This window comes from Ranitomeya variabilis, chromosome 6 (assembly GCF_051348905.1).
Source record: "Ranitomeya variabilis isolate aRanVar5 chromosome 6, aRanVar5.hap1, whole genome shotgun sequence".
Lineage (NCBI taxonomy): Eukaryota > Metazoa > Chordata > Amphibia > Anura > Dendrobatidae > Ranitomeya > Ranitomeya variabilis.
This window is the reverse complement of record NC_135237.1, coordinates 160256265-160279384: the sequence shown is the minus strand read 5'-3', so window position 1 is coordinate 160279384 and position 23120 is coordinate 160256265.

The window sequence follows — 23120 nt, the reverse complement described above, 5'->3', positions numbered from 1 at the left end:
GCCCTTTCAGCTTGTGTGCCAGTCTTGACTCCTGGGTGTGCCACCTCTCTCCCTCTCATTCAGTGGGCCATAGAAAGCCTATTTATTTTTTTTTTTAAATATTATTGGGTTTCTAAAGTCTCCCTTAAAAAACAAAAAATACATAAAAAAACAGTGGGAGAGTAATATTGCCCTTTCAGCTTGTGTGCCAGTCTTGACTCCTGGGTGTGCCACCTCTCTCCCTCTCATTCAGTGGGCCATAGGAAGCCTATTTATTTTTTTTTAAAAATATTATTGGGTTTCTAAAGTCTCCCTTAAAAAACAAAAAATACATAAAAAAACAGTGGGAGAGTAATATTGCCCTTTCAGCTTGTGTGCCAGTCTTGACTCCTGGGTGTGCCACCTCTCTCCCTCTCATTCAGTGGGCCATAGAAAGCCTATTTATTTTTTTTTTTAAATATTATTGGGTTTCTAAAGTCTCCCTTAAAAAACAAAAAATACATAAAAAAACAGTGGGAGAGTAATATTGCCCTTTCAGCTTGTGTGCCAGTCTTGACTCCTGGGTGTGCCACCTCTCTCCCTCTCATTCAGTGGGCCATAGAAAGCCTATTTATTTTTTTTTTTAAATATTATTGGGTTTCTAAAGTCTCCCTTAAAAAACAAAAAATACATAAAAAAACAGTGGGAGAGTAATATTGCCCTTTCAGCTTGTGTGCCAGTCTTGACTCCTGGGTGTGCCACCTCTCTCCCTCTCATTCAGTGGGCCATAGAAAGCCTATTTATTTTTTTTAAAAAATATTATTGGGTTTCTAAAGTCTCCCTTAAAAAACAAAAAATACATAAAAAAACAGTGGGAGAGTAATATTGCCCTTTCAGCTTGTGTGCCAGTCTTGACTCCTGGGTGTGCCACCTCTCTCCCTCTCATTCAGTGGGCCATAGAAAGCCTATTTTTTTTTTTTTTAAATATTATTGGGTTTCTAAAGTCTCCCTTAAAAAACAAAAAATACATAAAAAAACAGTGGGAGAGTAATATTGCCCTTTCAGCTTGTGTGCCAGTCTTGACTCCTGGGTGTGCCACCTCTCTCCCTCTCATTCAGTGGGCCATAGAAAGCCTATTTATTTTTTTAAAAAAATATTATTGGGTTTCTAAAGTCTCCCTTAAAAAACAAAAAATACATAAAAAAACAGTGGGAGAGTAATATTGCCCTTTCAGCTTGTGTGCCAGTCTTGACTCCTGGGTGTGCCACCTCTCTCCCTCTCATTCAGTGGGCCATAGAAAGCCTATTTATTTTTTTAAAAAAATATTATTGGGTTTCTAAAGTCTCCCTTAAAAAACAAAAAATACATAAAAAAACAGTGGGAGAGTAATATTGCCCTTTCAGCTTGTGTGCCAGTCTTGACTCCTGGGTGTGCCACCTCTCTCCCTCTCATTCAGTGGGCCATAGAAAGCCTATTTATTTTTTTTTTTTAAATATTATTGGGTTTCTAAAGTCTCCCTTAAAAAACAAAAAATACATAAAAAAACAGTGGGAGAGTAATATTGCCCTTTCAGCTTGTGTGCCAGTCTTGACTCCTGGGTGTGCCACCTCTCTCCCTCTCATTCAGTGGGCCATAGAAAGCCTATTTATTTATTTTTTAAAATATTATTGGGTTTCTAAAGTCTCCCTTAAAAAACAAAAAATACATAAAAAAACAGTGGGAGAGTAATATTGCCCTTTCAGCTTGTGTGCCAGTCTTGACTCCTGGGTGTGCCACCTCTCTCTCATTCAGTGGGCCATAGAAAGCATTTTTTTTTTTCCTTGATTTGTGTTCTAAAATCTACCTCAACACAAAAACACTACATCAATCAGTGGGAGAAAAATATTTGCCTCAGTCAGGGCTTGTGTGCCACTGCTGTGTGTGCTATCTCTCATTCAGTGGGCTATAGAAAGCCTATTTATTTATTTATTTTTTTTCTTATTATTTGGTTTCTAAAGTCTCCCTGAAAAAAAAAAAAAATACATAAAAAAACAGTGGGAGAGTAATATTGCCCTTTCAGCTTGTGTGCCAGTCTTGACTCCTGGGTGTGCCACCTCTCTCCCTCTCATTCAGTGGGCCATAGAAAGCCTTTTTTTTTTTTTTTTTTTTTAAATATTATTGGGTTTCTAAAGTCTCCCTTAAAAAACAAAAAAAACATAAAAAAACAGTGGGAGAGTAATATTGCCCTTTCAGCTTGTGCGCCAGTCTTGACTCCTGGGTGTGCCACCTCTCTCTCTCTAATTGTGGGCCATAGAAAGCCTTTTTTTTTTTTTTTTTTTAATATTATTTGGTTTCTAAAGTCTCCCTGAGAAAAAAAAAAAAATAAATTAGGTGGGAGATTAATATTGACATTAGTGCTTGAGTGACAGTCCTGCGTGTGTGTCATCTCTGTGATTTTGTGCCACAGAAAACAGAGTGTGTAACATTGTGCCTGATTTTCCTTGTGGTCTCACCAACCTGTTAAGGGATATTGAAATCATACTGAAGTTATAGCTCACCGTGTAAGTTGTTTGACAGCAACAAATAAAGTTACTTTGGTTAAGATTTTAAAACAATGAGGAAGTCTGGTGCAAGAGGTCGTCGTGGGCGTTCATTGTCAGCTGGTAATGATGGTAGTGGTAGTGGAGCATCAGGTGGTCGTGGGGATAAAAATATTCCACCTAAGTCTGGAGCTGTGGAGCCAGTTTCGTCGTCAGGCTACACAAGGCCTCGAACGCTCTCTTTTCTGGGAGTAGGAAAACCGCTTTTAAAGGCGGAGCAGCAACAGCAAGTTTTGGCTTACATTGCAGACTCAGCCTCTAGCTCTTTTGCCTCCTCTTCCGAAACTGGTAAATGTAAAAGCAGCGCGTCGCTTGTGGATGTTCACGGTCAGGGACAAGTCGCTTCCTTGTCCTCCTCAGCAAAAACTACAACAAGAGAGAAGGATGCAGCAGGCGACACAACGGGTCACTCCATGGAGCTCTTTACACATACCGTCCCTGGCTTAGAAAGTGAAACATTTAACAGGCCATGCCCATTACAAGTATATTCTGACATGGAGTGCACTGATGCACAGCCACAGCCAGAGTACTATGCTGCTCCTTTGACTCAGACCACCACATTGCCCTCTCAGGGTACAGATCCACAATCAGACCCTGATGAGACTATGTTGCCCCGCCACGAACGCTATACCACCGACCGACACAGTGACACAGACGAAGTTGCACACGAGCTCGAAGAGGAGGTAATAGATGACCCAGTTATTGACCCCGATTGGCAGCCATTGGGGGAACAGGGTGCAGGCGGCAGTAGTTCAGAAGCGGAGGTGGAGGAGGGGCCGCAGCAGGCATCAACATCGCAACAGGTTCCATCTGCCGGGCCCGTATCTGGCCCAAAACGCGTGTCAAAGCCAAAACCTGTTGGAGCACAGCGTTGCCATCCGGTTAAAGCTCAGTCTGCAATCCCTGAAAAGGGATCCGAGTCTAGGAAGAGTGCAGTCTGGCATTTTTTTAAACAACATCCAACTGATCAGCGCAAAGTCATCTGTCAAAAATGTTCAACTAGCTTAAGCAGAGGTCAGAATCTGAAAAGTCTAAATACTAGTTGCATGCATAGACACTTAACCACCATGCATTTTCAAGCCTGGACTAACTACCAAACGTCCCTCAAGGTTGTAGCACCCTCGGCCAATGAAGCTAGTCAGCAACGCAACATCCCTTCCGTCACTGTAAGGCCACCATTTTCTGCACCACCGGCAGTATCTGTGCAGGTTTCTTTGCCAGCCAAAAGCAGTCAGGGTCAGGGAACCACCAGTTTTGTAGGAGGAAATATTGCATCTAGGGCACCGGCGGAAACAATACCGTCTCCAACCGTCTCTCAGTCTGCCATGTACACCGGCACACCCGAAAGTTCCACGATCTCCAGCTCTCCAGTCCAGCTCACCCTACATGAGACTCTGGTTAGAAAAAGGAAGTACTTATCCTCGCATCCGCGTACACAGGGTTTTAACGCCCACATAGCTAGACTAATCTCGTTAGAGATGATGCCCTACCGGTTAGTTGAAAGCGAAGCTTTCAAAGCCCTGATGGAGTACGCTGAACCACGATACGAGCTACCCAGTCGACACTTTTTTTCCAGAAAAGCCATCCCAGCCCTGCACCAGCATGTTAAACAGCGCATCGTCCATGCACTCAGGCAATCTGTGAGTACAAAGGTGCACCTGACTACAGATGCATGGACCAGTAGGCATGGCCAGGGACGTTATGTGTCCATCACGGCACACTGGGTGAATGTGGTGGATGCAGGGTCCACAGGCGACATCAATTTAGGGACAGTTGTGCCTAGCCCACGGTCTAGGAAACAGTTGGCTGTAGGCGTTCGCACCCCCTCCTCCTCCTCCTCCTCGTCCTCCTGCAGAAGCTACAGCTCTTCCACAGAACGCAGTCTGCCAACCACTCCATCGGCAGATGACACTGTTGCACACCAGTTGTCCCATTATGGGCCAGCTACTGCCAAGCGTCAGCAGGCTGTATTGGCTATGAAGTGCTTGGGCGACAACAGACACACCGCGGAAGTTCTGTCCGAGTTCTTGCAACAAGAAACGCAGTCGTGGCTGGGCACAGTAGATCTTGAGGCAGGCAAGGTAGTGAGTGATAACGGAAGGAATTTCATGGCTGCCATCTCCCTTTCCCAACTGAAACACATTCCTTGCCTGGCTCACACCTTAAACCTGGTGGTGCAGTGCTTATTGAAAACTTATCCTGGGTTCTCCGACCTGCTCCTCAAAGTGCGTGCACTTTGCTCACATATCCGACGTTCGCCTGTACACGCCAGCCGTATGCAGACCTATCAGCGGTCTTTGAACCTTCCCCAGCATCGCCTAATCATAGACGTTGCAACAAGGTGGAACTCAACACTGCACATGCTTCAGAGACTGTGCGAACAGAGGCGTGCTGTTATTTATTTGTGGGAGGATACACGGGCAGGCAGTAGGATGGCAGACATGGAGTTGTCAGGTGTGCAGTGGTCTAAGATACAAGACATGTGTCAAGTCCTTCAGTGTTTTGAGGAATGCACACGGCTGGTTAGTGCAGACAACGCCGTAATAATCATGAGCATCCCCCTAATGCGTCTGCTGATGCAAAGTTTGACGCACATAAAGGAGCAGGCGTCTGCACCAGAGGAAGAGGAAAGCCTTGATGACAGTCAGCCATTGTCTGGTCAGGGCAGTGTACAGGACGAGGTAGCGGGCGAAGAGGAGGTGGAGGACGAGGAGGATGATGGGGATGAGTATATTTTTAATGCCGAACCTTTCCCGGGGGCACAGGAAATTGGTTGCGTGTCACGGCCGGGTTCTGGTTTTTTGAGGGACACAAGTGACGTAGATTTGCCTGCAACTGCCCCTCAACCAATCACAACCGGAGATTTGACAACTGGAACTTTGGCCCACATGGCGGATTATGCCTTACGTATCCTAAAAAGGGACACACGCATTACGAAAATGATGAACGATGATGATTACTGCTTGGCCTGCCTCCTTGATCCACGCTATAAAGGCAAATTGCAAAATATTATGCCACATGAGAACTTGGAACTAATATTAGCAACCAAACAATCAACTCTTGTTGACCGTTTGCTTCAGGCATTCCCAGCACACAGCGCACGTGATCGTTCTCACACGAGCTCCAGGGGGCAGCAGACTAGGAGTGTTAGGGGTGCACACATCAGAAGTGGCGTTGGACAGAGGGGTTTTCTGACCAGGTTGTGGAGTGATTTTGCTATGACCGCAGACAGGACAGGTACTGCTGCATCAATTGAAAGTGACAGGAGACAACATTTGTCCAGTATGGTTACTAACTATTTTTCATCCCTTATCGATGTTCTCCCTCAACCGTCATTCCCATTTGATTACTGGGCCTCCAAATTAGACACCTGGCCAGAATTGGCAGAATATGCATTGCAGGAGCTTGCTTGCCCGGCAGCAAGTGTCCTATCAGAAAGAGTATTCAGTGCTGCAGGTTCAATATTAACCGAAAAAAGGACTCGTCTGGCTACCCAAAATGTTGACGATCTAACATTCATTAAAATGAACCACAACTGGATTTCGAAATCTTTTGCCCCACCTTGCCCGGCCGACACCTAGCTTTCCTATGAAAGGCTCTTGCCTGTGAATTACTTTTCTAATGTCTAATTTGCTGCAGCTGATTGTACAGCATACGACATGTTTACACCTCCCTAAATGGCCAAACTCCCCACACGGGGCCGTGGTATCGCGACTTGGCGCAAGCACCCGTGAGACTGCTGTTTGTCTGAAGAGGTGGGTGTGCTCGCTTTTGGTTGACGGCATTGCTACTGGGTCCCTCATAGTACAATGTAGTGTCTCTGGCGGTGGTGGTGCGCACCCAACGTCAGACACACCGTTGTAACATGAGGGGCCCTGGGGCGGTCCCGCCGGCCTCTAGAGAGTTCCCCCCTACCCCAGCTCAAAATGTGCTCTACCACATGCAAAATTATGTCGCACAGCTCCACCAATCTTTAGTCTATTCGCTGACATCATTCAATGTCTGGCACTGACAATACAAATTTGTAGACATCTATGATGCAACTTAAAGTAGTCTGTGTCTGTGTCCTATATTGGCACCATTAAATAGTTACTGCCAAATTACTATGTCAGAAACTCAGCAGATGAGCCCACCCCTGTACCTAAGTATGCCACCTTTTTTTTTGTTTTGGTTGTTTTGCGAGACATTAACATCTATTTATATTTTGGGAGTACTGGGACAGACACTCCTTGCACTACTCCTCCACTCACCACCAAGCTGCCCGTGTATCCATGTAACCGCTGTAAAACTGCCATGAGCCTATTGTTTGTTATTTTAGGCCTTTGAAGCCTGTCTGCGGTCCCTCCTTCCACTAGTCCTCCACTGACCAGACCACTGCTGCCCGTGTACCCCTGGAACCAATTATAAAGTGCCTACAGCCAGCCCATTTTTTTATGTTAGGCCTTTGAAGCCTGTCTGCGGTCCCTCCTTCCACTAGTCCTCCACTGGCCAGACCACTGCTGCCCGTGTACCCCTGGAACCAATTATAAAGTGCCTACAGCCAGCCCATTTTTTTATGTTAGGCCTTTGAAGCCTGTCTGCGGTCCCTCCTTCCACTAGTCCTCCACTGGCCAGACCACTGCTGCCCGTGTACCCCTGGAACCAATTATAAAGTGCCTACAGCCAGCCCATTTTTTTATGTTAGGCCTTTGAAGCCTGTCTGCGGTCCCTCCTTCCACTAGTCCTCCACTGGCCAGACCACTGCTGCCCGTGTACCCCTGGAACCAATTATAAAGTGCCTACAGCCAGCCCATTTTTTTATGTTAGGCCTTTGAAGCCTGTCTGCGGTCCCTCCTTCCACTAGTCCTCCACTGACCAGACCACTGCTGCCCGTGTACCCCTGGAACCAATTATAAAGTGCCTACAGCCAGCCCATTTTTTTATGTTAGACCTTTGAAGCCTGTCTGCGGTCCCTCCTTCCACTAGTCCTCCACTGGCCAGACCACTGCTGCCCGTGTACCCCTGGAACCAATTATAAAGTGCCTACAGCCAGCCCATTTTTTTATGTTAGGCCTTTGAAGCCTGTCTGCGGTCCCTCCTTCCACTAGTCCTCCACTGACCAGACCACTGCTGCCCGTGTACCCCTGGAACCAATTATAAAGTGCCTACAGCCAGCCCATTTTTTTATGTTAGGCCTTTGAAGCCTGTCTGCGGTCCCTCCTTCCACTAGTCCTCCACTGACCAGACCACTGCTGCCCGTGTACCCCTGGAACCAATTATAAAGTGCCTACAGCCAGCCCATTTTTTTATGTTAGGCCTTTGAAGCCTGTCTGCGGTCCCTCCTTCCACTAGTCCTCCACTGGCCAGACCACTGCTGCCCGTGTACCCCTGGAACCAATTATAAAGTGCCTACAGCCAGCCCATTTTTTTATGTTAGGCCTTTGAAGCCTGTCTGCGGTCCCTCCTTCCACTAGTCCTCCACTGGCCAGACCACTGCTGCCCGTGTACCCCTGGAACCAATTATAAAGTGCCTACAGCCAGCCCATTTTCTTATGTTAGGCCTTTGAAGCCTGTCTGCGGTCCCTACTTTAAATACTCCTCCAATCACCACCAAGCTGCCTGCCCGTCTATCCATGTAACCGCTGTAAAACTGCAATGAGCCTATTGTTTGTTATTTTAGGCCTTTGATAGCCTGTCTGCGGCCCCTACTTGCAATACTCCTCCACTGACCACAATGCTGCCTGGAGTGCCTGCCTGTGTATCCATGTAACCGATGTAAAACTGCCATGACTGCCTACTGTTTGTTATTTTAGGCCTTTGATAGCCTGTCTGTGGCCCCTACTTGCAATACTCCTCCACTGACCACAATGCTGCCTGGAGTGCCTGCCTGTGTATCCATGTAACCGATGTAAAACTGCCATGACTGCCTACTGTTTGTTATTTTAGGCCTTTGATAGCCTGTCTGCGGCCCCTACTTGCAATACTCCTCCACTGACCACAATGCTGCCTGGATTGCCTGCCTGTGTATCCATGTAACCGATGTAAAACTGCCATGACTGCCTACTGTTTGTTATTTTAGGCCTTTGATAGCCTGTCTGCGGCCCCTACTTGCAATACTCCTCCACTGACCACAATGCTGCCTGGAGTGCCTGCCTGTGTATCCATGTAACCGATGTAAAACTGCCATGACTGCCTACTGTTTGTTATTTTAGGCCTTTGATAGCCTGTCTGCGGCCCCTACTTGCAATACTCCTCCACTGACCACAATGCTGCCTGGAGTGCCTGCCTGTGTATCCATGTAACCGATGTAAAACTGCCATGAGTGCCTACTGTTTGGTATTTTAGGCCTTTGATAGCCTGTCTGCAGCCCCTACTTGCAATACTCCTCCACTGACCACACCAATGCTGCCCGTGTACCCCTGGAACCTATTTAAAAGTTCATAGAGCCTAGTTACATATTTTATTTACTATTAATAAGGCCATGATGGACTACGCTGTACCACGCTACAAGCTAACCAGTCGACACTTCTTTTGCGAGAAAAGCCATCCCAACCCTCCACCAGCATGTAGAAGACCGCATTGTCCATGCACTCTGGCAATCTGTGAGTACAAAGGTGCACCTGACAACAGACGCATGGACCTGTAGGCATGGCCACGGAAGATTACGTGTCCATTACGGCGCAATGGGTTAATGTGTTGGATGCATGGTCCACAGGGGACAGCCTACTAAGTCTGTCTGCAGTCCCTAATTCAAATTGTCCTCCACTGTCTAAATCGGAGCTTCCACCTTCTGGCTTTCGGCCTATAGTATCAGAAATTAAACTGCATTTGGCCTTCAACTTTGGTTAGGGCCTACTAACGGCTTCTGCCCCTCCCTGGTGTTGCCCTCAACTAAATAAAGCTGAGCTTCAACCTTCTGCTCCAAATTACCATTTTAAAAAATGCAATAGGCTTTTCCGGCCTACTAAAGGTGTCTGTCTGTGTGCCCCTGCCTGGTGTTGTCCTCAACTAAATAAAGCTGAGCTTCAACCTTCTGCTCCAAATTACCATTTTAAAAAATGCAATAGGCTTTTCCGGCCTACTAAAGGTGTCTGTCTGTGTGCCCCTGCCTGGTGTTGTCCTCAACTAAATAAAGCTGAGCTTCAACCTTCTGCTCCAAATTACCATTTTAAAAAATGCAATAGGCTTTTCCGGCCTACTAAAGGTGTCTGTCTGTGTGCCCCTGCCTGGTGTTGTCCTCAACTGAATAAAGCTGAGCTTCAACCTTCCGGCTCTCATTAAGTGGTTTTTAAAAAACAAAATGGTGGTTAGGGCCTACTAACGGCTTCTGCCCCTCCCTGGTGTTGCCCTCAACTAAATAAAGCTGAGCTTCAACCTTCTGCTCCAAATTACCATTTTAAAAAATGCAATAGGCTTTTCCGGCCTACTAAAGGTGTCTGTCTGTGTGCCCCTGCCTGGTGTTGTCCTCAACTGAATAAAGCTGAGCTTCAACCTTCTGCTCCAAAGTACCATTTTAAAAAATGCAATAGGCTTTTCCGGCCTACTAAAGGTGTCTGTCTGTGTGCCCCTGCCTGGTGTTGTCCTCAACTAAATAAAGCTGAGCTTCAACCTTCTGCTCCAAATTACCATTTTAAAAAATGCAATAGGCTTTTCCGGCCTACTAAAGGTGTCTGTCTGTGTGCCCCTGCCTGGTGTTGTCCTCAACTGAATAAAGCTGAGCTTCAACCTTCCGGCTCTCATTAAGTGGTTTTTAAAAAACAAAATGGTGGTTAGGGCCTACTAACGGCTTCTGCCCCTCCCTGGTGTTGCCCTCAACTAAATAAAGCTGAGCTTCAACCTTCTGCTCCAAATTACCATTTTAAAAAATGCAATAGGCTTTTCCGGCCTACTAAAGGTGTCTGTCTGTGTGCCCCTGCCTGGTGTTGTCCTCAACTGAATAAAGCTGAGCTTCAACCTTCTGCTCCAAAGTACCATTTTAAAAAATGCAATAGGCTTTTCCGGCCTACTAAAGGTGTCTGTCTGTGTGCCCCTGCCTGGTGTTGTCCTCAACTAAATAAAGCTGAGCTTCAACCTTCTGCTCCAAATTACCATTTTAAAAAATGCAATAGGCTTTTCCGGCCTACTAAAGGTGTCTGTCTGTGTGCCCCTGCCTGGTGTTGTCCTCAACTGAATAAAGCTGAGCTTCAACCTTCCGGCTCTCATTAAGTGGTTTTTAAAAAACAAAATGGTGGTTAGGGCCTACTAACGGCTTCTGCCCCTCCCTGGTGTTGCCCTCAACTAAATAAAGCTGAGCTTCAACCTTCTGCTCCAAATTACCATTTTAAAAAATGCAATAGGCTTTTCCGGCCTACTAAAGGTGTCTGTCTGTGTGCCCCTGCCTGGTGTTGTCCTCAACTGAATAAAGCTGAGCTTCAACCTTCTGCTCCAAAGTACCATTTTAAAAAATGCAATAGGCTTTTCCGGCCTACTAAAGGTGTCTGTCTGTGTGCCCCTGCCTGGTGTTGTCCTCAACTAAATAAAGCTGAGCTTCAACCTTCTGCTCCAAATTACCATTTTAAAAAATGCAATAGGCTTTTCCGGCCTACTAAAGGTGTCTGTCTGTGTGCCCCTGCCTGGTGTTGTCCTCAACTGAATAAAGCTGAGCTTCAACCTTCCGGCTCTCATTAAGTGGTTTTTAAAAAACAAAATGGTGGTTAGGGCCTACTAACGGCTTCTGCCCCTCCCTGGTGTTGCCCTCAACTAAATAAAGCTGAGCTTCAACCTTCTGCTCCAAATTACCATTTTAAAAAATGCAATAGGCTTTTCCGGCCTACTAAAGGTGTCTGTCTGTGTGCCCCTGCCTGGTGTTGTCCTCAACTGAATAAAGCTGAGCTTCAACCTTCCGGCTCTCATTAAGTGGTTTTTAAAAAACAAAATGGTGGTTAGGGCCTACTAACGGCTTCTGCCCCTCCCTGGTGTTGCCCTCAACTAAATAAAGCTGAGCTGCAACCTTCTGCTCCAAATTACCATTTTAAAAAATGCAATAGGCTTTTCCGGCCTACTAAAGGTGTCTGTCTGTGTGCCCCTGCCTGGTGTTGTCCTCAACTAAATAAAGCTGAGCTTCAACCTTCTGCTCCAAATTACCATTTTAAAAAATGCAATAGGCTTTTCCGGCCTACTAAAGGTGTCTGTCTGTGTGCCCCTGCCTGGTGTTGTCCTCAACTGAATAAAGCTGAGCTTCAACCTTCCGGCTCTCATTAAGTGGTTTTTAAAAAACAAAATGGTGGTTAGGGCCTACTAACGGCTTCTGCCCCTCCCTGGTGTTGTCCTCAACTAAATAAAGCTGAGCTTCAACCTTCTGCTCCAAATTACCATTTTAAAAAATGCAATAGGCTTTTCCGGCCTACTAAAGGTGTCTGTCTGTGTGCCCCTGCCTGGTGTTGTCCTCAACTAAATAAAGCTGAGCTTCAACCTTCTGCTCCAAATTACCATTTTAAAAAATGCAATAGGCTTTTCCGGCCTACTAAAGGTGTCTGCCCCTCCCTGGTGTTGTCCTCAACTGAACAAAGCTGAGCTTCCACATTCTGGCTTTCGCCCTATACTATCAGATATTAAACTGCATTTGGCCTACTAGTGTGGTTAGGCCCTTGAAACAGTGTCTGCTGCTCTTGGGTTTGCTACTCCACTGAACAAAGCAATGCCGCCTGTTTAGTCCTGTTACCAATTTTGAACTGCATTTAGCCTACTTTATTCTTTGGCCCTATATCTGTTTCCTCCTCATCCTGCCCATTGCCCAGCCACTGCTAAATGAGTCTGCTGGTACATTGACCTAGACCACTACATTCCCCTTGTACTCTACACAGCCAGAATCTGACCCTGCTGAAAGTAAGGTTCCCCTTCCCGCATGTTATACCACCTTACACAGGGACAAAGAGGAAGGTGCAGATGAAAGTGCAGGTTCCTTCATCAGGTGGGGGGGCATACTCGTTGGCGACGTCACTGGCACAGGGCCCCTCAGAGTACGCAAAAGTGTCGCTGCTGGTGGGAGGCGCCCCCGCCATGCAAACACACCGCCGTACTTTGAGGGGCCCTGTGCCAGTGCCAATGCGAACGAGTGGGCCCCCCCTGCTTGCTCAGGATCACAGCACTTGCAACGTTTAAATACTTACCTTTCCCTGCAACACCGCCGTGACGTAGTCCGCATTTCCTGGGCCCACGAAAAACTTGAGCCAGCCCTACTCCCCCCACAACTTTCCCCCAATTCCCTATGCCCAACTATTATTATACAGTTAATTAAGATTGGCAAGCTTCAGAAACAAGAATGGATGTTTTTGGCATTAAAATGGGCACTGTAGGTGTTTTCCTGGCCTCCACTCACTGCCGACTATGCTTCCCCATTGACTTGCATTGGGTTTCGTGTTTCGGTCGATCCCCGACTTTTAGCGATAATCGGCCGACTGCACTCGACTCGACTCTGGACAAAATCGGGTTTCCCAAAACCCTACTCGATCTTAAAAAAATGAAAGTCGCTCAACCCTAATCACCACTCCATGAACAACTATGTTTAAAAATCCAGAAAAATGTTTCTAAACATCTAATGTTAAATATTCCACCATCTAAATTAAGTAATATAATCAAGAGATTCAGAGAATCTGAAGAAATCCATGTGCATCCAAGTCAAGCAGTCAGTAGTGGATGCTACAAACCTTCAGGTGGTACACTGTTAAAAATAGGTATGATTCAGTTGTACAAATCACTGCATTTGCTCAGGAATACTTCCAGAAATCATTGTCTGTGAACACAGTCGTGTAATCCCAAACTACAAGTGAAAGCTCTAACATGTAAAGAAGAAGCCATATATCAGCACAACTCAGAAACGCTGACATCTTCTTTTGGCCACAACTAATTTAAAACGGACTGAGGCAAAATGAAAAACTATATTGAGTGGCCAGATAGATCAAAATTTGAAAATCTTTATGGAAACCTCAGATGCTGTGTCAGGGGGTGAGGGACCATCCAGCTTCTTATCAATGCACAGTTCAAAATCCTGCATCTCTGATGGTATAGGGTTGTATTAATGCCATCAATTTTAAGCATTGTACAGAGATCTTAGAGCAACATATACCGTATATACTAAGCTGACCCAAGAATAAGCTGAGGCACCTACATTTGCCATGGAAAACTGGGTAAGCTTATTGATCTGAGTAAAAGCCGGATATGCATTGTTCCCCTCATCCATGTCGTGTCCTGGTATGTGGTTCCCCCCATCTTGTCCTGCTATGCGTGGCTCCCCCTGTCCTTTCCTGGTATGTGGCTCCCCCTGTTCTGTCCAGGTATGTGGCTCCCCTCATCCTTTCCTGGTAAGTGGCTCCCCTTGTCCTGATATGTGTGGCTCCCCCTGTTGTATGCATGGCTCTCCCGGTCCCGCATTGCTCAGCTCCCCAGTCCCGCATTGCTCAGCTCCCCCGGTCCCACATTGCTCAGCTCCCCTGGTCCACATGGCTCAGCTCCCCCGTCCCACAGGGCTCGGCTCCCCTGTCCCCTGGTTGTATGTATGGCTCACATTGCCCCCCCTCCCCGTCATACTCACCCTCCTGGTGCCTGCATCTCTGTCCTTGCATCTCTGTTGTCCTGGTGCCGGTGGCTCTCCTCTCCTCTGCTCTGCTCCTGACCACTTCACGTCGTACCACTCATTAAGGTAATGAATATGCGCTAAACGCCTATGGGAGTGGAGACGCATCCATATTCATTGCCTTAATGAGCGGTACCACGTGACCGCTCAGTACTGGAGAGGAGAGCCGCTGGCTCCGGGACAACAGAGATGCAGAGACAGGGATGCAGGCGTGAGGAGGGTGAGTATAATGTCTTCTGTTAGCCGGCGGCTGCAGCTGCAGCTGTCACTGTGCCACAGCCGCCGGCTCCTGCCGCTGCTTCGCCGCTCCCCCTCCCCGCCAGTGTTCTGGACAATTGACTCATGTATAAGCCGAGGGGGGCATTTTCAGCACAAAAAATTGTGCTGAAAATCTCTGCTTATACATGAGTATATATGCTACTCCATTCAGACAATGTCTATTTCAGTAAAGGCCTTGCATATTTCAGCAACCACATATTGCATCCATAACAACTTTGGCAGAAGAATCATTTTGTTGATGAACTGGCTGCCTGCAGTATGAACCTTTCACCAGTAGAAAAATTTGGCGCTTATAAAGCAAACTATCCGGCAGAGAAGTCCAATGACTATTGGACTAGTAGAATCCTACATCAGGCAAGAACTTCCAGAAATTCAGAAATCGGTCTCTTCACTTCCCAGATGTTTACAGACTGTTGTAAAAACTAGAGGTGATGCTACACAATGGTAGACGTGGCCTTGTCGCAACTTTGAGTTGTTGCCGCCATCAGTTTCTAAATGAGTTAATGTTTCAGATTAAATGGAAAAATGTGCAACTTTCATCTTCTGATCTGTGTTCTGCTCTGAGTAGAATATGACTATAAGATATTTTCAAATGATTGCATTCTACTTTTCTTGACATTTTACATCGTGTCCCTACATTTTTGGAATTGGGATAGCATTTGTTACTATTTACATAGTGAGAGAGTGAGTGTGTGCTATGTGTGCCTGTATCATTTGCGTGGATAGACAAACATGCTGTACTATCTGTGCCTACATTATTTTGACTATACCCCATTGCTTTGTGATGGTCATAATTCACCAAGAACCAAGCACTTGCTGGTGATCTATAATCACCCCCTAGACATATTAAGTGCATATTTTATGAAAAAAAATAAAGTAACAATGATATGAAGTGATTCAATACCGTATGAACTTTACTCAATAAACAGAATACATAAATGGAAGAAAAAAGCACAACCGTAGCCTATTGGAACATATCCCTATTAACAGAAAAGCATATGTTTCCTATTTTTTAAATACCACTTTTAAAGTACACAACCCAATCAACCTCCAACCTATTATCAGAAAATGTTTATCTTCCCACACTAAACTCTCTGGACTTTAAATCTACTCTTGGAAATATGAAAAGGCCACATCTATATAATCGCCAAACCAATGAGTACAAATTATACAACAGACAGGAGTGAGGTTATGTGAAAGTTTTTCTTAGAGTGAAAAGAACATCTGTAAGTATTTAATCCAGGTTTCATGCTCGCATGCAAAGAGGGAAGACGTGAAAAAACAGTGCTGAAAATTCCTTTTTTTGCTTAACGCTAAACTAGAAATGATTATTCATGCACAACATGAATGTCTCTATTGAGTGAATAAAACTTTCACTTCAAAGAAAAAAAAAGCACCTGTGCTCGATTCAATTGATGTCGCATATAATTCCAAATCCCGGGTAGATTTTTTTGTGTCTGCTTGATTAGATAACTTTTGAGACATCACAATTCTAAAAGAGGCTGTAAAAAAAACAGAAGGGAATGCTGAATCAGAGCTGTCAAAATCAGACTGAAAAGTGGCGAAGCCTTGAGGAATTTCAATTATTATAATGCTACCGGTAGGCAGCCAAGTACACTCTAAAGGCAAATACATGTACCGTATGCATGTTACTTATATTTAGGACACCACTGGTATATTTTCTCTTTGACATATTTGTGTATTGTTATACATGAAACAATGAGAAAATATTGTTTTTTATTGTAATATATCAAAAATCTTTGTAACAAAATTATCATCAATTTTGTAGCAAACTAACATTTTTGTGTGCATATTCAATCAAAGCATTACTACAATACTTATAGGCACAAAGTGATGGACAACCATTAACTTGGCGCAAAAAATTATCTCTATAATTTGTTTGCATTCACTGCCTGCCACTCCTGCAAGTACTCGCCATTTTTTGACACTGAGCACGCCTCAACACCCCCTCCTCTAGCTCGACTGATGTCACCTGTAGTCAGGTCCCAGTTGGACATCGCAGCAATCAACAGGGCCAGACTGGGACTGAAATTCAGCCCTGAAATTTGAAAGCTTCAAGAACCACGCTGCCATACCCCCCACGTTCCCAGGTAGGGGACCCTATCACAAATTTTACTCTGAGGAAATAAATAGTTACTGCCAAATTATTATTACAATAAAACTGCTAAATGCTATTAATTAATACCGATACTCCATGACTACATAATACTGTACTACCACATAGAGACAGAATAATGCCATCATACTGATAAATAAAGGGGTTGTACCACTGTGTAAATTTTGGCAAGCAGTGCAGTTTGCCCAATTGAAATGGTGGTTATGTACACACCGCTAGGATTCGGCTTCACTTGCCAGTTCCAACGGTCATCACATAACCGCAAATATGAGATTTACACACTTGTGGTCAGCTATTTCACTCAATAGAACAACAAGCTGCGTATATTACAGGTTGCTAGCAATAACTTTTATTTAGGGGTGTAAAAACACCTTAACAAACATGGTATTAGCATCAATACAAATAATACTGTCAGACCATAGGTAGATATTACCAGAATACAAAGTAGTGACAATATCACTGATCTTTAAGAAAATCAATGTACTAGGCCTTGTAATACAGTCATAGACTCACCGTATAATGGAGATATCAGCTCTACAATGCTCTGTGATGTTCTCAATGATTCATTCCCCTTTTCTTTTCCATTCAGACCAGACCCCATGACTTTTTCCATAAATGACATTTTGGTTTATCGGTCCCTCCTCCCATTCCCCTATCTCTGCACAAACCATGTGGTTCTATAACCAGTGGTATAGACATTAATAATGCCACTTCTGGGTCCTGCACAGTAATAGAACCTCCTTTTGTGTCCCTCAGAAAGTAGCAGTTTCCCCTCTGTGCCCATTCACATCTATACAGTAATAATGTTTGTTCTGCACCTTTACATAGTAATTATGCCCCCTCTTTAATGCCTCATAGTAATAAAGTGCTCTGTGCCTCCTTATAGAAATACAGCCCTCAATAATAATAACGTCCCGTACCACTAAGTCTCTTTATAATAATCTACACTATGTCTACTTATAATAGTAATCCCCCCTGTCCTCTCGTAGTAATAGGACTGCAGAGACCCGTGTGTCATAACCAGTGCCTTCCCCCGTCCCCACCACTCCATAATAAAAGATACCGACAAGCCTGGATGGGTTGAACAGGTCGGTCACAGTTTATTATTTGCAATGTAGAGAAGGGCAATTACATTTCGCGATGCAAAAGAACGTCAAAATTTATTTATTTATTTAAATAATTTAAAACATTTTAACAATAATAGCACAGTACATTCACCAGTTTATAAGGGAGGGAGGGTGGGACAACCGCTTCCAAGGGTCAGCCGGGGAGAAAGAGGGAGAACCTGGTCCCGTCACTAGAATTTAACTCCTGAGGGTGTGGCCAGACTCCCCTCTTCTCCCCGGTTGGTCCGCTGGGCGTCCCAATCGTGACATCACCTGGGGGAGTAGTGGGAGGGGGGAATTGGGCACTGCACAGTTTTCCCATCTAGCTATCCCTTAAGGGCTCTGCAGTCAGAGGCACGTTCCTTATACAGTACCGTGCCTACCATTATCTCTGTGCCTCCTTATTATAATAACACCACCTGTTTTTCCTCATAAAGATAATGTCCTCATGTGCCTCTTTATAATAATAATGTCATTTGTGCTTTCATATAATAATGCCCTCATAGCATCTCCTTACAATAATGTCCCCTTGTGCTTTTTTTTTTAAACATTTTTTTAAAACCCCTATGCCTCTTAATTGTAATAATTTATTGTCATAATGACCCCCATTTTGCCTTAAATTAGTGTACTCTGGGTCCATCATGACACACACCATTGTACCTCATTATTATAATACAACTCATTGTAGCTCTTTATAATAAGGGCTTCATTGTACCTCCTTATTATAATTCCCCACTTTCTGCTTCCTTATAGTGTTAATATAGTCCTTGTGCCTGGCAAAGAACAAAATAAATAATTACTCACCTCACCCCACTTTCATGCCAAGTGGAGGTAAGCTCCTCCTCACTCTCAGCTTCCAGTCTCAGGGTCGACGCAGACCAACGTTGCCTGCATGGTCCCAAGCTGGAAGCAGCCTGCCTGTGTAAGTGACTAAGTAAGGAGCTGCTGGCTCTCTGCTCCACTACAGTTGGTAACAGTAACTGTGTCCTGAGTTCCTGAGTGGTAAAAGAATTGCGATCAATGTATACTACCCATATTTGCCAGATAGCTAGTCCAGCCACGATTGCCAAACTACAAGTGGGGGAGGAAGTGGGCTTGAGGAGACCACAGTGCACTTCTGAGTTACGATCTGCCCCAGTACACTTGCGTGAGTGGTAGGTGCCGCTATAATATGCCTAAAATACATTAATAGATCTTAAAGATCTATTAATTTTCATGTAGTAATGTGCATCTGTTGCTTACAAAATCACTTTAGCAAAAGAGAGTTGAGGGATGATGCACTGAGCATGTGCAGACTACAGTTGAGATAATAACAACTCTCAACGAGAAAAGAAAAGAGCCAAATGTGGATAGAACTAAGAAAATATCTTAAAAATAGAGAAAATCTGTTATTTGCAAATTATTTTTTTGCCTAAGGAATCTTTTTAACAATCGGTCAACATAAAAGGGGTCCTTAATATAAGAGAAATAGCACTGCAGGATATGAAATATAACACCATAGCCTGGGAAAATAAAACATAAATCCCAGTGCAAAAGAAATGAACACAACTATCCATAAACCCTCTATATATGCAATTCTATTAAGCAAATACAATAGTAGTAAAACATTAAAAGCATAAGGCGCCTCACAGAAGGGGAACCCAGCATCATATAAATGATGTAAGGTTGAGGGATTGGTATCAGTCGAAAAAATAAATGAAACCCAATTTCCCTCCATTAAATTAATCAGTTAACGGATAAATCTACAGTATAAATGCAGCATGAAGTCTAACAATATTTGTATGTAGGTAATAAAACCATTTACCGTATATACTCGAGTATAAGCCGAGGCACTTAATTTTGCCACAAAATACTGGGTAAGCTTATTGACTCGAGTATAAACCGGGTATGCATTGTCCCTTCATCCCCATCCTGGTATGCATGGCTCCCTGGTCCATGTCGTTGTATGCATGGCTCCCCTATCCCTGTCATTGTATGCATGGCTCCCCGCTCCCTGTCATTGTCTGCATTGCTCCCCAGTCCCTGTTGTTGTATGCATGGCTCCCCGGTCCCTGACATTGTATGCATGGCTCCCCAGTACCTGTTCCTGTATGCATGGCTCCCCGGTCCCTGTCATTGTATGCATGGCTCCCTGGTCCCTGTTGTTGTATGCATGGCTCCCCGGTCCCTGTCATTGTATGCATTGCTCCTGTTATGATCCCAGTGGCTGGGGATCACAGGAAATACTAGCTAAGTAACTAAACATAGACACGAGCTCTAGGGAGATGGTAACTGGACTGACCGCAAAACCTGATCCTATCCAAACACACTAAAGGTAGCCGGTGAACGTGCCTAAAATCCTGGACGTCTCGACGCAGCCTGAGAAACTGACTACCCCTAAAGAGAAAGCAAGACCTCACTTGCCTCAAGAGAAATAACCCCAAAGATATAGGAAGCCCCCAACAAATAATAACGGTGAGGTAAGGAGAAAAGACACACGTAGGAATGAAAACAGATTCAGCAAATGAGGCCCGCTAATACTAGATAGCAGAAGACAGATAGCGAACTGTGCGGTCAGCGAAAAACCCTACCAAAATATCCACGCTGAGAATTCAAGAACCCCAACACCAACTAACGGTGTGGGGGGGAGAAACTCAGCCCCTAAGAGCTACCAGCAAGCTGGGAAATCACATATTAGCAAGCTGGACAAGAAACAAATAGAACACTGATGATCAAAAAATGAACAAAACGGAAACTTAGCTTCTCTTGAAGAGACTGGGAGCAAGGCAGTCAGAAGGAATCAGAATAGCACTGAATACATTGACAGCAGGCATAGACTGAGAGTCCAAGTGAGCTTAAATAGAAAACCAGCCCACAGATAACGAGACAGCTGATGCCAGTCACAAACCTGCAGAAAGACAGCACTCACACAGTACCACTTGTGACCACAAGAGGGAGCCCAAAAATAGAGTTCACAACAGTACCCCTTCCTTGAGGAGGGGTCACCGAACCCTCATCAAGACCCCCAGGGCGATCAGGATGAGCCGCATGGAAGGCACAAACCAAATCGGCCGCATGGACATCAGAGGCGACAACCCAGGAATTATCCTCCTGACCATAGCCCTTCCACTTATCTAAATACTGAAGCCTCCGTCTGGAAATACGAGAATCCAAGATCTTCTCCACCACGTACTCCAATTCGCCCTCAACCAGCACCGGAGCAGGAGGCTCAACAGAAGGAACCACAGGCACCACATACCTCCACAACAAAGACCTATGGAACACATTATGAATGGCAAACGATGCTGGGAGGTCCAAACGAAAAGACACCGGGTTAAGGATTTCCAAAATCTTATAAGGACCGATGAAGCGAGGCTTGAATTTAGGAGAGGAAACCTTCATAAGAACATACCGAGAAGACAGCCATACCAAATCCCCAACACGAAGTCGGGGACCAACACCGCGACGGCGGTTGGCAAAGCGCTGAGCCTTCTCCTGTGACAACTTCAAATTGTCCACCACATGGTTCCAAATCTGTTGCAACCTATCCACCACAGAATCCACCCCCGGACAGTCAGAAGGCTCAACCTGACCCGAGGAAAAACGAGGATGAAAACCAGAATTGCAGAAAAAAGGCGATACCAAAGTAGCAGAACTAGCCCGATTATTAAGGGCAAACTCGGCCAATGGCAAAAAAGTCACCCAATCATCCTGATCAGCAGAAACAAAACATCTTAAATAAGTTTCCAACGTCTGATTAGTTCGCTCGGTTTGGCCATTCGTCTGAGGATGGAAGGCCGACGAAAAAGACAAATCAATGCCCATCTTAGCACAAAAAATCCGCCAAAATCTGGACACAAACTGGGATCCTCTGTTAGACACAATATTTTCAGGGATGCCGTGCAAGCGAACCACATTCTGAAAAAATAAAGGAACCAAATCGGAGGAGGAAGGCAACTTAGGCAAGGGCACCAAATGGACCATTTTGGAAAAACGATCACACACCACCCAGATGACAGACATTCTCTGAGATACTGGAAGATCTGAAATCAAATCCATGGAAATGTGCATCCAAGGCCTCTTCGGGACAGGCAAAGGCAAAAGCAAACCGCTGGCACGAGAACAGCAAGGCTTAGCCCAAGCACAAATCCCACAGGACTGCACAAAGGAACGCACATCCCGCAACAAGGAAGGCCACCAGAAGGACCTAGCCACCAAATCTCTGGTACCAAAAATCCCAGGATGACCTGCCAACACCGAAGAATGAACCTCGGAAATAACTCTGCTGGTCCATCTATCTGGGACAAACAGTCTCTCTGGTGGGCAACGGTCAGGTCTATCAGCCTGAAATTTCTGCAGCACTCGTCGCAAATCTGCGGAAATGGCAGACAAAATCACTCCCTCTTTGAGGATACCAGCCGGCTCTGAAACTCCCGGAGAGTCAGGCACAAAACTCCTAGAAAGGGCATCAGCCTTCACGTTCTTCGAACCAGGCAGGTACGAGACCACGAAATCAAAACGGGAGAAAAACAACGACCAACGAGCCTGTCTAGGATTCAGGCGCTTGGCAGACTCAAGATAAATCAGATTTTTGTGATCAGTCAAGACCACCACACGATGCCTAGCTCCCTCGAGCCAATGTCGCCACTCCTCAAATGCCCACTTCATAGCCAACAACTCCCGATTACCAACATCATAATTCCGCTCGGCAGGCGAAAACTTTCTTGAAAAGAAGGCACAAGGCTTCATCACAGAGCCATCAGAGCTTCTCTGCGACAAAACAGCCCCTGCTCCAATCTCAGAAGCATCCACCTCGACCTGGAAAGGAAGAGAGATATCAGGCTGACATAAGACTGGAGCTGAAGAAAACCGGCGCTTCAGCTCCCGAAAGGCTTCCACTGCCGCAGGAGACCAATTAGTCACATCAGAACCTTTCTTGGTCAAATCCGTCAAGGGCTTAACCACGCCAGAAAAATTAGCGATGAAGCGACGGTAAAAATTAGCAAAACCCAAGAACTTCTGAAGACTCTTAACAGATGTAGGCTGAGTCCAGTCATGAATAGCCTGGACCTTGACTGGGTCCATCTCAATAGCAGAAGGAGAAAAAATAAAACCCAAAAAGGAAACCTTCTGTACTCCGAAGAGACATTTTGAGCCCTTCACAAATAAAGCATTAGCACGCAGGACCTGAAACACCATCCTGACCTGCTTCACATGGGACTCCCAATCATTAGAAAAGACCAAAATGTCATCCAGATACACAATCATAAATTTATCCAGATATTCTCAGAAAATGTCATGCATAAAGGACTTAAACACAGAAGGAGCATTAGAGAGTCCAAAAGGCATCACCAAGTACTCAAAATGGCCTTCGGGCGTATTAAATGCTGTTTTCCATTCGTCCCCCTGCTTGATACGCACAAGGTTATACGCACCACGAAGATCTATCTTGGTGAACCAACTGGACCCCTTAATCCGAGAAAACAGATCAG